Source organism: Pelodiscus sinensis, chromosome 9 (assembly GCF_049634645.1).
Source record: "Pelodiscus sinensis isolate JC-2024 chromosome 9, ASM4963464v1, whole genome shotgun sequence".
NCBI lineage: Eukaryota > Metazoa > Chordata > Testudines > Trionychidae > Pelodiscus > Pelodiscus sinensis.
The window spans coordinates 52,845,202-52,860,783 of NC_134719.1; positions in this window are offsets into that span (position 1 = coordinate 52,845,202).

The following is a 15,582-nucleotide window of genomic DNA, read 5'->3' on the forward strand; positions in this document are numbered from 1 at the left end:
AATCACAGTGGACTATTATTTAGAGAAATGAACAACTGGGAGTTAACACTGAAGATCCTTTTAGCCAGGAAGGCTAAAGGACTCCTGGAGGTGGATGAAGTTGTAGGAAGAAAGTAATTTGCTATATTTAACATTACATTAAACAAGACAGATTAATTGACCCCAGATAAAGAAACCTCACTGAAACAGCCCTTTGCATTGGAAAGAAATGGCTACAAATGTTTGAAAAACATCTTATTAAAAATTGTAAAAAAACATTTAGAAATAGTGAGCCAGATCTTCAGTGAGTGTGTTCTTGTGTAGCTCCATTAGTGTGAATGGGTTTGTAGGTACTTGGTCTTCATGTAAACATTCCTGTTTACAACATCCTATAGGTTTTAGCACTTTGGTCTTTAAAACTCTCTCTACTTGTCTCTTTTTTTTCTATTAGCTTCATTCTACCACAAAATTCAAAAGTCTAATCATGGAAAAGATACCTTGCTGGGTTTCAGTCTGTTTATTTATTATCTGAGTCAACATATCTCAGACATGGAGTTTAAATTCATGACTTCAGATTGTTGAAAGTTAATATAATAGATTTTGAGGGATGAGTTCAGCTGATGACAGTGATATCTGTCTGTGAGTAGCTATGGATTTATTGCGCATCACTTTTTATATTTGAATGCTGTGGCACCCAAAGCAGCCTTCAGGTAGGCTGTTCTACTTTTGTAAGCAGGATCTGAAGGACTGCTTGAAATGCAACCACCTTCATACCTGCCAGGTGTGAGCAGTAAGACTGGTTCAGCCCTGCAAGAAAATCAACTGTTGATATGTAAATACAGCCAATGCCAGAATGGGGAAGGAATCGCGGGTATAGTTATGTAAATCAAATTCAGCCAGGGCTGATAGAGGGTGAATTGTTGGAATGGAATGTGGTGTATTGTGACTAATTTGGCTGTTGTGGGGGTCACAAACCATGCTACCCCTAAATGTGGGAACTCTAAAATGCTTGCAGGAGAGACACTATCATGAACAAGCCTTACTCTTCCAGATTTGAGTGAATGAGTTGGGGGGAGGTGAAGGAAGGGGCTTGAGACAGCAAGCTTCATGCCTGCCACGTGTGAGCTGTAAGACCTGTCTCCTTTCCCCCCCTGTTCTAAGGATCATGCTAAGGAGTCTCTCTGTTATTTCAGTGGAAGCTTTTGGCCAGCCTAGGTGATGGCTAAGAGTTGAAATCACTAAGGCTATGTCTACACTGGAGGGTTCTTGTGCAAGAACAGATATTCTTGCAGAAGAACCTGCAAAGCGTCCACACTGCCCACCCACTCTTGCTCAAGAAGATTTACAGTACGTCGTTGGAAGACAGGGCTTCTTGTGCAAGAGCTACGCTCTTTTCTAACAAGTGTAAGCCGTCTTGCGCAAGAGCTCTTGCACAAGAGGGGAGTGTTGACACGCAGTAGGGGTTTCTTGCACAAGAAAGCCCTATGGGTAAAATGGCCATCAGAGCTTTTTTGCACAAGAGAGCGTCCACACTGCCATGGATGCTCTTGCACAAAAGCACATGGTAGTGTGGACGTGATCTTGTGCAAGAGTTCTTGTGCAAGAACCCGCCAGTGTAGACATAACCTAAGAGCTGAAGTCACTGGTTTGGCCTGGAGCCAGACCCATTGTGACCAGTGGGAGACTGGTAGGAGCAGTGGCAGGATGGCCAATAGGGCAGCTGAGCAGGTGGCCAACCGAATGGCTGGTGGGCACGACCAACAAGGCAGTTGATAGGAGCAGCAGCAGGTGGCCAGCAGTGCAGTTGGTAGGGCAGCTGATAGGAGCGACTGGCAGGCGGCCAGTAGGAGCAGTAGCAGGCAGCCAGCAGGGCGGCTGGCAGGAACAAGCAGACCACAGGAGCAGCACAAAGATGGCATGGCCTCAGGCTCAATGAGACCATGGGACTCTGTTCCGGGAACAAGGGTTCTTAGACAGAGATGGGATCCACCTAACAAAGAGAGGAAGGAGCACCTTCGAGGGCAGGCTTGCAAACCTAGTGAGGAGGGCTATAAACTAGGTTCATTGGGGGATGGTGACCAAAACCCTGAGTGGAGTGGGGAAGTCGGATACCAGGAAGAAATGCAAAGAGGAACGAGCAACAAAGGTGGACCCATGATTCGAATGCAGAGGGTAGGGTGATCAGCTGGTTATCTAAGCTGTTTCTACACCAATGCGAGAAGCCTGGGTAACAAAAAGGAAGAATTGGAGGCCCTGGCCTAGTCCAAGAACTACGATTTGATTGGCATAACGGAGACTTGGTGGGATGACTCACATGACTGGAGTGCTGTCATGGAAGGGTATAAACTGTTCAGGAAGAACAGGAAGGGAAGAAAAGGAGGAGGAATTGCACTGTATGTAAGAGAGCACTATGATTGCTCAGAACTCCAGTATATAGAGGGGGAAAAACCTGTTGAGCGTCTACAGGTTAAGTTAAGAGGTGTAAACAACAGCAGTGATGTTGTGGTTGGTGTCTGCTACAAGCTGCTGAATCAGGTGGATGAGATAGATGAGGCTTTCTTTGGACAACTGAGAAAAGTTGCCAGATCACAGGCCCTGGTTCTCATGGGGGACTTTAATCATCCTGACATCTGTTGGGAGACAGATATGGCAGTACACAGGCAATCCAGGAAGATTTTGGAGAACGTTGCGGATAACTTCTTGGTACAAGTGCTGAAGGATCCAACCAGGGGCTGTGCACTGCTTGACCTGCTGCTCACAACTAGGGAGGAACTAATAGGGGAAGTAGAGGTGGGTGACAACCTGGAAAGCAGTGATCATGAGATGATTTCAAGATCCTGACCAAAGGAAGAAAACAGATTAGTAAAATACACACCTTGAACTTCAGAAAAGCAGACTTTGATTCCCTCAAAGGCTGGATGGGCAGACTCTACTGGGATGCTAACATGAAGGGGAAAAGAGCCCTGGAGAGCTGGCAGTATTTTAAAGAAGCCTTACTGAAGGCATGGAAAGAAACCATCCCAATGTGTAGCAAGAGAAGCAAATATGGTAGGAGACTGGATTGGCTTACTGAGGAAATCCTTGGTGAACTTAAGAACAAAGAGGGAGCTTACAAAAAGTGGAAATTGGACAGATGACTAGAGAGGGGTATAAATCTATAGCTCGAGAATGCAGGGGAGTTATCAGGAAAGCAAAAGAGCAATTGGAATTGCAACTTGCAAGGGACGTGAAGGATAACAAGAAAGGTTTCTACAGGCATGTTAGCAATAAGAAGGTGATCAGAGAGGGTGTGGGGCCTTTGGCCATTATCTTTGAAAAGTCGTGGAGATCAGGAGAGAGATCCCGGATGATTGGAAAAAGGCAAATGTAGTGCCCATCTTTAAGAAAGGGAAGAAGTACATCCCAGGGAACTATAGGCTGGTTAGTCTTATCTCAGTCCCTGGAAAAATCATTGAGGGGATTCTCAAGGAATCCATTTAGAAGCACTTGGAAGAGGGGAAGGTGATCAAGACTAGTCAGCATGGATTCATGAAGGGCAAGTCATGCCTTACCAATCTGATTAGCTTCTATGATGAGGTAACTGGCTCTGTGGATATGGGGAAGTCAGTGAATGTGATATACCTTGACTTTAGCAAGGCTTTTGATTCGGTCTCCCACAGTATTCTTGCCAGCAAGTTAAGGGAATGTGGATTGGATAAATGGACGGTAAAATGGATAGAAAGCTGGCTGGAAGGTCGGGCCCAGTGGGTAGTGATCAAAAGCTCGATGTCAGGATGGTGATCAGTTTCTAGCTGAGAGCCCCAAGGTTCGGTTCTGGGACTGGTTTTGTTCAACATCTTTATTAATTACCTGGATGAGAGGGTGGATTGTACTCTCAGTAAGTTTGCGGATGACACTAAGCTAGGGAGAGAGGTAAATACGCTGGAGGGCAGGGATAGAGTCCAGAGTAACTTAGACATATTGGAGGATTGGGCCACAAGAAATCTGATGAGGTTCAACAAGGACAAGTGTAGAGTCCTGCACTTGGGACGGAAGAATCCTAAGCATTGTTACAGGCTGGGGACCAATTGTCTAAGTAGCAGTTCTGTAGAAAAGGACCTGGGGGTTACAGTGGATGAGAAGCTGGACATGAGTCAAGAGTGTGCCCTTGTAGCCAAGAAGGCTAATGGCATATTAGGTTGCATTAAGAGGAGCATTGCCAGTTGATCCAGAGATGTGTTTATTCCTCTTTACTCGACCCAGGTGAGGCCACATCTGGAGTATTGTGTCCAGTTCTGGGCCCCCAATTATAGGAAGGATGAGGATGCCTTGGAGAGGGTCCAGAGGAGGGCGACCAAAATGATTAGGGGGCTGGAGCATATGACCTACGAGGAGAGGCTGAGGGACTTGTGTCTATTTAGTCTGCAGAAGAGAAGATTGAGGGGGGGATTTGATACCAGCCTTCAGTTTCCTAAAGGGAGATTCCAAACAGGCTGGAGAAAGGCTGTTCACAGTAGTGATGGATGGCAGAACAAGGAACAATTGTATCAAGTTGCGGTGGGAGAGGTCTAGGTTGGATATTAGGAAAAACTATTTCACTAGGAGGGTGGTGAAGCATTGGAATGGTTTACCTAGGGAAGTAGTGGAGTCTCCATCCCTAGAGGTGTTTAAGTCTCGGCTTGACAAAGCCCTGACTGGGTTGATTTAATTGGGATTGGTCCTGCCTTGGGCAGGGCGCTGGACTTGATGGCCTTCTAAGGTCTCTTCTATCTCTATGATTCTATGATTCTATGAGTGGAGTTATCATGGTGATGTGTCTGGGTCTACACTGACTGGACAGAGCTGGAAGTGGGGCATTTGAAGTGGGGTACGGAGAAAGTTTGGGTAGATGAATGGGACCCTTACAATGTTTGACTAGGGAGCTTGAAAGGCAAAGGACATTGCTAAATCCATTTAAGCTGGGAAGGTTACTCATAGGTTTGTTATGACCTCTGGTTGTGATATTTTCCCAAGCTAATGCCACGTGACTCTTCTCTCTGTCATTAAAACTTTCTTTTCTATGCCCAGACTCTGTGCTTGCAATTGGGGAAGGATTGCCTCTCAGAGGTGCCCAGGGGTGTGTGAATTTCCCAGGCCTATGCGTGGGGGCTTGAGCCAGTTCTGTGTGAGATGGATGAAAAGGAACCCCTAGATATTGCACCCGGCCCTGCCAAAATCCAAAGACTTCTCTCTGACACTACCTGCACAACCATACATTTACTTCCACAATTTGATGGTCTCTATCTTGGTCTTTTCCTTACACAGGGAGGATGGGCGAGAACTTCTTTATCCTTCCCAGAGCCACAAAATCTGCAATGACCCACCTAAGGTCATTCTTCACAGTATCATGAGTGCCCACAAGGAGGAGTAGGAATGGTTTGATCATTGTTGGTAGACACTCCTGAATTGTAGCTTCAGTCAAGCAGCACACTTCAAATTTTCCGGTCTGGATGGCAGGTGGATGATTCTGTCCCTCTTTAGATAAATCCTCCATCCCTTTGGGAATGGCAGTCATGGAATCCCCACCTCTTGGATAATGCTGTTGGGTCAATGGAGTCTCTTTCTGATCCATTCCCTCGGAATATTTTCCAATTCATTCTCCACTGTAGCGCTTATGCAGAGATCCTGAATACAGTTTCTTACCAATATATGCATTGGGGGTACATTAGTACATGACTTCAGTGGAGTTAGGTCGATAAATACCAGCTGAAGATCTAGTCCATTATTAACTTCAACCCTTCAGTTCCTACATAGGCAAATCACACATTGAAGACAATAGGAATTAGAGGCTAAAGTATCAGGCTTTTAGGTGCTAAAATATAAACAATAATAAAGTGTAAGGGTATTTCTAGACAGCGGAGCTATTTTGGGATACCATAGGTATCCCGCATAGCTATTCTGTGTCTTTTACATGCACCCATTATTTTGAAATAGATTTTGTGCTATTCTGGCTTTTCTTTAACCCGTGTTCACAAGGGTTAAGGAATGTCATAAAATAACACATTTCAAAATACATTTGAAATAAGCTACACATGGCACAAATTTTGCATGGCACAAATTGTGTAGCTTATTCTGACATTAGGGTGCTGTCTAGACTCACTGTAAGTATCAGAGAGACACAGCCTAGCTCAGTTTTCTTTTTTTTACTCCTCTCCATTGTCCTTCCCAGAAAGAAGGCCTGTCCAAAATCTATTGTGCCCCAATCATCCTAGGATTCTACAATGGATTCCAGTAAATGATTTAAGCTAGACAATTCTTGAGTCACACCACGAACATAAATAACACTCTGTTGTCTCAAGGATCAAGGGAATTTTGACTCTTCCTTGGTTCATGCACTATGTTTTGCTCAGTTAAATCCAATTTTCATGGGAAGCATGACCTGAACTCATCTCCACACACCATGGCTGGAAGCATCTAGTGCATTCCTGCCCTCATAGTGTCAAAAGTCTGCTAACACTTCCAGGTGGCTGCTGGCCACTGACATAACCTAGTCATCTCCTTTCCCCTGGTTATAGAGAGGGCAGGAAGATGTTAAGCCCTAATATATCTTGTGCTCTCGGGCCCAGGGAACCTGATTGCAGAGGCTTCAGCAAACCTGTCCAGAGAAGTGGCTCAGCAGAGGAGGTAGCTTAGGGGACAAAGCAGCTCTACATGCCTTGGGACCAGGACCTCGGGTGGGATGAGGAGGTGGGTGAAGAGGGTGCTAAGCCCCTGCCCAGGGGGCTGCTGTGGACAGGGCCAGCACGAGCCACTCTTGCGCCCTGGGCAGCGGGTACGCGGTACATGCGCGGCCCTTCCTCTGGGCGGCAACCTATGGGGGGCGCCTGATGCAGTGCCCCTTACCACTTCAATCAGGTGCCTCCCATTGGTTGGCATCCCGGGCAGCTGCCTGGCTAGTCCCTCCCCCCCCTTAACCTGGCCCTGGCTGTGGCCAGTTCACAAACAGGCTGGAAATTGTTGCTAGTGCTGTGTGGAGCTTTGGGACATGCAGGGCTTGGCTCCTCTTGACCAGTGCCCTGGTCCCCAAGCAGAAGCAGTGGGGGGAAAGGATATTTTGGCCTTGGAAAGGGTTCAGAAAAGGGCAACTTAAATGATTAGGGGTTTGGAACGGGTCCCATATGAGGAGAGGTTAAAGCGACTGGGACTTCCTACACTTGGGACGGAAGAATCCCAAGCATTGTTACAGGCTGGGGACCAATTTAATATGTAATAAAATGTAATAAAATTTAATATCCCTTTGGTGGGAAAAACACCTCAGCAGCCCAACATTGTAGCATTTAATTTCAGAAAGGGGAACTACACAAAAATGAGGAAGTTAGTTAAACAGAAATTAAAAAGTACAATGACAAGAGTAAAATCTCTACAACGTGCATGGAAACTTTTCAAAGATAATAGAAGGCCAACTTAAATGTATACCCCAAAATAAAAAACAAAGGAAGAGAACCAAATAAGTGCCGCCATGATTTAACAACCAAGTAAAAGAAGCAGCGAGAGATAAAAAGATGTCTTTTAAAAAGTGGAAGTCAAATGTAAGTGAGAAAAATAGAAAGGAGCATAAACTTTGTCAAATTAAGTGTACAAATATAATAAAAAAAGCCAAAAAGGAGTCTGAAGTACAGGTAGCCAAAAATTCAAAAAGTAATAGCAAAATGTTTTTGAAGGACATCAAAAGCAGGAAGCCAGCCAAACAATCAGTGGGGCCCCTGCATGATCGAGATGCTAAAGGAGCACTCAAAGATGATAAAGTTATTGCAAAGAAGCAAAATGATAAACTTAAGAGTAACAAGTCACCAGGACCTGATGACATTCACCTAAGAGTTCTGAAAGAACTCAAAAGGGAGATTGTGGAACTAACAAATTGTGGTTTGTAACCTATCCTTTAAATCAGATTCTGTACCTAATGACTGGGAGATAGCTAACGTGATGCCATTATTTAAAAAGGGCTCTAGAAATGATCTTGGCAATTACAGACCGGTAAGTCTAATGTCAGTACTGGGCAAATTAGCTGAAACTATAGGAAAGAATAGAATTGTCAGATACATAGATTAACATACTTTGTTGGGGGAAAGTCAACATAGTTTCTTTAAAGGGAAATCAAGCCTTACTAATGTACTAGGGTATGTCTACACTTGCACCCTCTTTCGAGAGAGGAATGCAAATGAAGACATTCGAAATTGCAAATGAAGCTGGGAGTTAAATATCCCGTGCTTCATTTGCATATTCGCGTTATGAAGCTTGAAATAGTTTGAAATAGTGCTATTTCGAAATAACAGATGCTGTTAAGACTCGGTTATTTCGAGAGAAAACCCTTCTCTCAAAATAACCCTTATTCCTCATACAATGAGGTTTACTAGTTATTTCGAGAGAAGGGTTTTCTCTCGAAATAACCGCGTCTTAACAGTATCTGTTATTTCGAAAGAGCAATTTTGAAATAGCGCCATAATGTGAATATGCAAATGAAGCACAGGATATTTAAATCCTGGCTTCATTTGCAATTTGGAATGTCTTAATTTGCATCCCTCTCTCAAAAGAGGGTGCAAGTGTAGACATACCCTTAGAGTTCTTTGAAAGGGATCAACAAATATGTGGATAAGGGAGATCCAGTGGATATTGTATACTTAGATTTCTAGAAAGTCTTTGACAAGTTCCCTCACCAAAACCTCTTAAGTAAAATAATTTGACATGGGATAAGAGGGAAGGTCCTTTTGTGGTTTGAGAACTGGTTAAAAGACAGGAAACAAAAGGTAGGAATAGATGATAAGTTTTCCAAGTGGAGGGAGGTAACTAGTTGGGTCCCCCAAGGATCTGTCCTGGGACCTATCCTATTCAACTTATATATAAATGATCTGGAGAAAGGAGTAAACAGGGAGGTGGCAAAATTTTCAGATGATACCAAACCGCTCAAGATAGTTAAGACCAAATCAGACTGTGAAGAGCTTCAAAAAGATCTCACCAAACTAAGTGATTGGTCAACAAAATGGCAAATGAAATTCCATGTAGATAAATGTAAAGTATTGCACACTGGAAAAAGTAATGCCGCCCTTATGTACAATATGGTAGGGAGAGAGAAAGAAATCTTTGAGTCATTGTGGATAGTTCTCTGAAAACATCCACTCAGTGTGCAGCAGCAGTCAAAAAAGCAAATAGAATGTTAGGAATCATTAAAAGGGGATAGAGAATAAGACAGAAAATATCTTATTGTCTCTATATAAAACCATGGTACGTCCACATTTTGAATACTGCATACAGATATGGTTGCTTCATCTCAAAAAAGATGTATCGGCTTTGGAAAAAGTTCAGAAAAGTGCAACAAAAATTATTAGGGTTTAGAATGGTTTTCCTATGAAAAGAGATTGCAAAGACTTGGACTTTTCAGTTTAAAAAAGAGGAGACTACGGGGGGATATGATACAGGTTTATAAAATCATGACTGGTATGGAAAAAGTGAATAAGGAAAAGGTATTTACTTATTCCTATAATATAAGAACTAGGGGTCACCAAATGAAATTAATAGGCAGCTGGTTTAAAACAAACAAAATGAAGTGTTCACTCAGCGCACAGTCAACCTGTGGAACTTCTTGCCAGAGGATGGGGTGAAGGCTAGAACTTTAACAGGATTCAAAAAAGAGCTAGGGTATGTCTACACTACCCCGCTAGTTCGAACTAGCGGGGTAATGTAGGCATACCGCACTTGCAAATGAAGCCCGGGATTTGAATTTCCCGGGCTTCATTTGCATAAGCGGGGAGCTGCCATTTTTAAATCCCCGCTTGTTCGAATCCTGTGTAGCGCGGCTACACGGGGCTCCAACTAGGTAGTTCAGACTAGGTTCAGACTAGGTTCCACGAGGTGTACCGGTAGTTCGGAATAGGAACCTAGTCCGAACTACCTAGTTCGAGCCCCGTGTAGCCGCGCTACACGGGATTCGAACAAGTGGGGATTTAAAAATGGCAGCTCCCCGCTTATGCAAATGAAGCCCGGGAAATTCAAATCCCGGGCTTCATTTGCAAGTGCGGTATGCCTACATTACCCTCCTAGTTCGAACTAGGAGGGTAGTGTAGACATACCCCTAGATAGATTGATTGAGGTTATGTCCATCAATGGCTATTAGCCAGGATGGGTAGTAATGGTGTCCCTAGCCTCTGTTTTTCTGGAAATGTGTGACGGAAGAGATCACATGAGGATTACCTGTTGTGTTCCCTCCCTCAGGGCATCTAGTATTGTCCACTGTTGGCAGATAGGATACTGGGCTGCGTGGACCTTTGGTCTTATTCAGTATGGTTGTTCTTATGTTCTTATGTCTGAGCAGTTATTGGTAGGGAGTGGCCTCAAATTCTTGACAAAAAGAATAGGAAAGCAGAAGCATTGGTCTTTTGGCTGGGCTGCACCTGAAGGACAGGAGCCGAAGATCCCATGGTGGGGAGACAGCCCTGGTTTGGAGTGGCAGCTGGAAAAGAGATTTTAGGGTGAGTTTGCATAAGTTTGCACTGATGTTTCAGTGTAGAATTAGGCAGGCATTTTTGTTTCTTTTGATTTGTTGCCTACTTTGCTCTGACTGTTCTCACGTATTACCACTTAAACCCTACTGCTTGTACTTAGAAAATAAAAATGATTTTATTATCAAACCCAATTTAAATATTATTACGTGGAAAAGCAGTTAGTGTGCACATTCCCCTTTTAATTGCTAAAGATGGCTTACCTAATTCTTTGGGTTTGATCCCATCAGGGGAGTAGCATCCCAGAAAGCTGGGCCCTAAACTGCACTCTCGTTGGACCTGAAGCGGTTCAGTGTCTGTACTGCTTCTTGGTGGGGATTGGGCTCTCAGCAGAGCTGGCCCAGCAGGACTGGGTGGTGAGGAGCCTCAGAAAATGGGAAGGCAAGTGGAAGTGGCTGTGTCAGCACCTAAGGAGGCACCCCCGAGGGGCCTTTTGTGACCGTACCCCTCACACATATGTACTAAACTCAACTCAAAGAGTTTAAACAACACCTAAAAGTCAAGTTAGTGGCAGAGCTGGTAACAGGATTTAGGAGTCAATCCTAACGCTGTTTCTTATATTAGTTATACCTCACTATGGCCTCACTCCAGGAGAGTAGTAATTAATATATTTAGGTTAAAGCATGTGAGTTGCCCCTTTGACTTCAGTGAACTATTCACCCCTGAAAATATAAGCATGTGTTTGTAGGATCAGTGCCATTGTTAGTAGATTTTAATAAGAAGTTTGGTTTTGATTAGCTGATCCTGTGAGGAATTTGTTTAATGCTTGAAAAGCTATGTCATGCTTTGATCGATGGGGTTGCACTTCGATTACATTGCACTCAACACTTGTTCAACATAATTGAAGTTTCACTTAAATAAACTAGCTAATCAGGTTGTACTAAGTAAGTAGACTCAAGGTTGTGCCAGTGTAATGTGATGTATTGAATTCCCACCTCCATCTTCTAAATGCAGCTCAGTAGTAATGATAAAACATTTTTTTCTCTCTACTTTGTATTTTTTAATACATGCAATTTTTCATCTGTGCCCCAACCAACTCCACATCAATTGTATTAAAAAATGTGGAAGTAAAGTTAAGATTTTAACTTAAAGTGGCAGAAAGGGGACCACAGTTTTGTGGGTGTAAGTGTGCACATTTTCCTTTTTTTTCGGTAAATTCACCTCAGTTGTGCTCATGCCCTCTTGTTTTCACTGTAATGTTCATGGTAAGAAGTTTTATTGAAACATACTTTTGTGTAAATTATATATCAAATTAACACAAACACTTGAGGGAAAAAATATTCAGTTCTCACATGCAATAGTTCGAATAGAAAGCATTTGTGTATAACATTAAGAATATGAGCAGTCCCACCGAAGTTAACTGAACATAGTGGCACAGACAGAAACACTGATATTTACATAAAATAGCACTCTGAGTGCTATAACTATCATGAATTCAGTTGATTCTCAAAGAACAGTCATTACTAATGTAGGGACAAAGTGAGAGAGGCTAAAAGTCAGGTAGAGTTGGACCTTGCAAAGGGAATTAAAACCAATAGTAAAAGGTTTTATAGCCATATAAATAGGAAAAAAACAAAACAAAAAAAGAAGAAGTAGGACCGCTAATTACTAAGGATGGAGTGGAGGTTAAGGATAATCTAGGAATGGCCCAATAACTAAACAAATACTTTGTTTCAGCCTTTAATGAGGCTAATGAAGAGCTTAGGGATAATAGTAACATAACAAATGGGACTAAGGATATGGAGGTAGATACTACCATATCTGAGGTAAAAGCCAAACTTGAACAGCTTAATGGAAGTTCTTGCTTTTTTAAGAAAGGGAAAAAAAGCAACCCCGGGTAACAATAGGCCTGTTAGTTTGACATCTGTAGAATGCAAGATCTTGGAAAAAATCTTGAAGGAGAAAGTAGTTAGAGACATTGAGGCTAATGGCAATTGGGGCAAATTACTACATGGTTTTACAAAAGGTAGATTCCAAACCAACCTGATCTCCTTTTTTGAGAAAGCAACAGATTTTTAGATAAAGGAAATGCAGCGGATCTAATCTACCTCAACTTTAGTAAGGCATTTGATACAGTACCACATAGGGAATTATTGGTTAAATTGGAAAAGATAGGGATTAATATGAAAGTTGAGAGGTGGATAAGCAACTGTTTAAAGGGGAGACTACAGCGGGTCATACTGAAAGGTGAACTGTCTGGTTGAAGGAAGGTTACTAGCGGAGTTCCTCAGGGATCAGTTTTGGGGCCAATTTTATTTGATCTTTTTATTGCTGACCTTGGCACCCAAAGTGGAAGTGTCCTGATAAAATTTGTGGATGACACAAAGTTGGGAGGTATTGCCAATTCAGATAAGGATCGGGATATACAGGAAGATCTGGATGACCTTGTAAATTGGAGTAATAGCAATAGGATGAAATTTAATAGTGAGAAGTGTAAGGTTATGCATTTAGGGATTAATAACAAGAATTTTAGTTATAAGCTGGGGACACATCAGTTGGAAGTAACGGAGGAGAAGGACCTCGGAGTCCTGGTTGATTATAGGATGACTATGAGCCGCAATTGTGACATGGCCGGGAAAAAGGCTAATACGGCCTTGGGATGTATTAGGCGAGGTATTTCCAGTAGGGATAAGGAGGTGTTAGTGCCATTATACAAGGCATTGGTGAGACCCCATTTGGAATACTGTGTGCAGTTCTGGTCTCCCATGTTTAAGAAGGATGAATTCAAACTGGAACAGGTACAAAGAAGGGCCACTAGGATGATCCAAGGAATGGAAAATCTGTCTTATAAAAGGAGACTCAAGGAGCTTGGCTTGTTTACCTTAACCAAAAGAAGGCAGAGGGGGGACATGATTTCACTCTTTAAATATATTAGAGGGATAAATACAAGGGAGGGGGAGGAATTATTTAAGCTTAATACCAATGTGGACACAAGAACAAATGGATATAAGCTGGCTAGTAGGAAGTTTAGACTTGAGATTAGACGAAGGTTTCTAACCATTAGAAGAGTGAGGTTCTGGAATGGCCTTCCAAGGGAAGTAGTGGGGGCAAAAGATCTAGCTGGCTTCAAGATTAAACTAGATAGGTTTATGAAGGGGATGGTTTAATGAGATAACATGATCTTGGTAACTAATAGACCATTTATTATCAGTGGTAAATATATCAATGGAGGGATGATAGGAGTTACTATAGTGAACTTTCTGAGTGTCTGGCTGGTGAGTCTTGCCCACATGCTCAGGGTTTAGCTGATCACCATATTTGGGGTTGGGAAGGAATTTTCCTCCAGGGTAGATCGGCAGAGGCCCTGGAGGTTTTTTGCCTTCCTCTGTCGCATGGGGTACAGATCACAGCTGGAGGATTCTTTGCATCTTGGGGTCTTCAAACTATTTGAAGGCTTCAATATCTAAGATATAGGTGAGAGGATTATTCTAGGAGCGGGTGGGTGAGATTCTGTGGCCTACATTGTGCAAGGGGTCAGACTAGATGATCATAATGGTCCCTTCTGACCTTAAAGTCTATGAATCTACTACACAGGTGAGTAACTCCCCCTTCTTCGTCTAGTGATGTATCTGTGGGTGCTCCACTGTTGGTGACTGTATAGCAGTACCTGACAGCACATGGAAGGTGTGTCTTGGAGTCATGATTTAATCATAATCAATAGCACTGCAGAGGCCACAGTAGTGTCCTTTGCTAAACTATGAGGGATATCACAATGTTTCATAAAAGGTATCATTGTCTTTATCGAATGTGGTATACCGTGGTACTGCCATTAAGGCCGCCAATTCTCCAACTCTGTGGGTGGAAGTAATGGTTAGTAGACAAACTACCTTGATCGTAACTGTTGATAGTGGGGAGGTTGCTAGCAGTTCAAAGGGAGTGGGTAAGAAGGTCCAACACCATCTCCAGACTCCACGCCGGTGGTGGCAATCTATGTGATGGGGATAGGTTGCAAAGGCTTTTGATAAATCTTTTGGTAATAAGATATGCAAACACTGAACAACTATCTCTTGGGTGATGGAAAGCAGTGATTGCTGCCAAATGTACTTTTAGGGAAGCAAGGGCCAACTCCGCATCCTTCAGAAACAAGATGTAGTCCAAAATTTTGTGTAGAGGTGCTTTGCATGGGTCCAATACTTTATCAGGGCACCATGAAAAGAATATATGCCATTTTTGAAGGTAAGTGGAAAGGGGAGATTGTTTCCTGCTGTGCAAGAGGACATCTTTTACTTGGACAAAGATTTACATGGGACCAACAATGAGTAATGCCATGAGGTGAAGGGTATGGGGCTGTGGGTGGAATAGAGTTCTGTTGTTCTGTGTTAGGAGGTCATGATGCTTGGGAAGGTGATAGGATGGTTGAGGAGACATCTGATACAAATAAGGGAACCATGTCTGCTGTGCCCAAAGGGGGGCTATGAGAATGACCATTGCCCTGTCCCTTTTGATCTTTTTGAGGACTCTGAGAACGAGAGGCATGGGAGGGAATGCATAAAAGAGGGTTCCTTTCCAGTTGAGGAGAAAGGCATTCCTGAGAGTTCCTGGTCCAATATTGTTTGCATTTTGCATTTTAGCAGGAGGCGAAAAGGTCTATTTTCGGGCTACCCCTTTGATGGAAAATGGGCTGGAGAACTCGGTGATGAAACTCCCACTCATGGTCTGGAGCAAAGTGCCTGCTGAGAGTGTCTTCAGTCACATTGTTGATTCCTGGTAAGTATGAAGCTATCAGAGTGATTCTGTTGCAGATGCAGCAGTTCCATAACCAGATTGCTTTGACACATAGAGAATAGAATCGGGCACCTCCTTGGCAATTTATATAATACATTGTTGTTGTATTGTTGGTAAGTATTCTGATAGTGGTACCCTGAAAACATGTGACAAAATGCATTGAAGACGGCTCTGAGGTCCAGTAGATTGATATGTAAAGTCATCTCCTGAGTCATCTATTGTCCTTGTATTGATACTTTGCCCATGTGAGCACCCCATCCAAGGAGGGATGCATCTGTAGTTATGTAAGGTTGGTCCTGATGGAATGTGATGCCTACCAGAAGATTCCTGAGATTGGTCCACCACTTGAGGGATGTTACGACAGTGG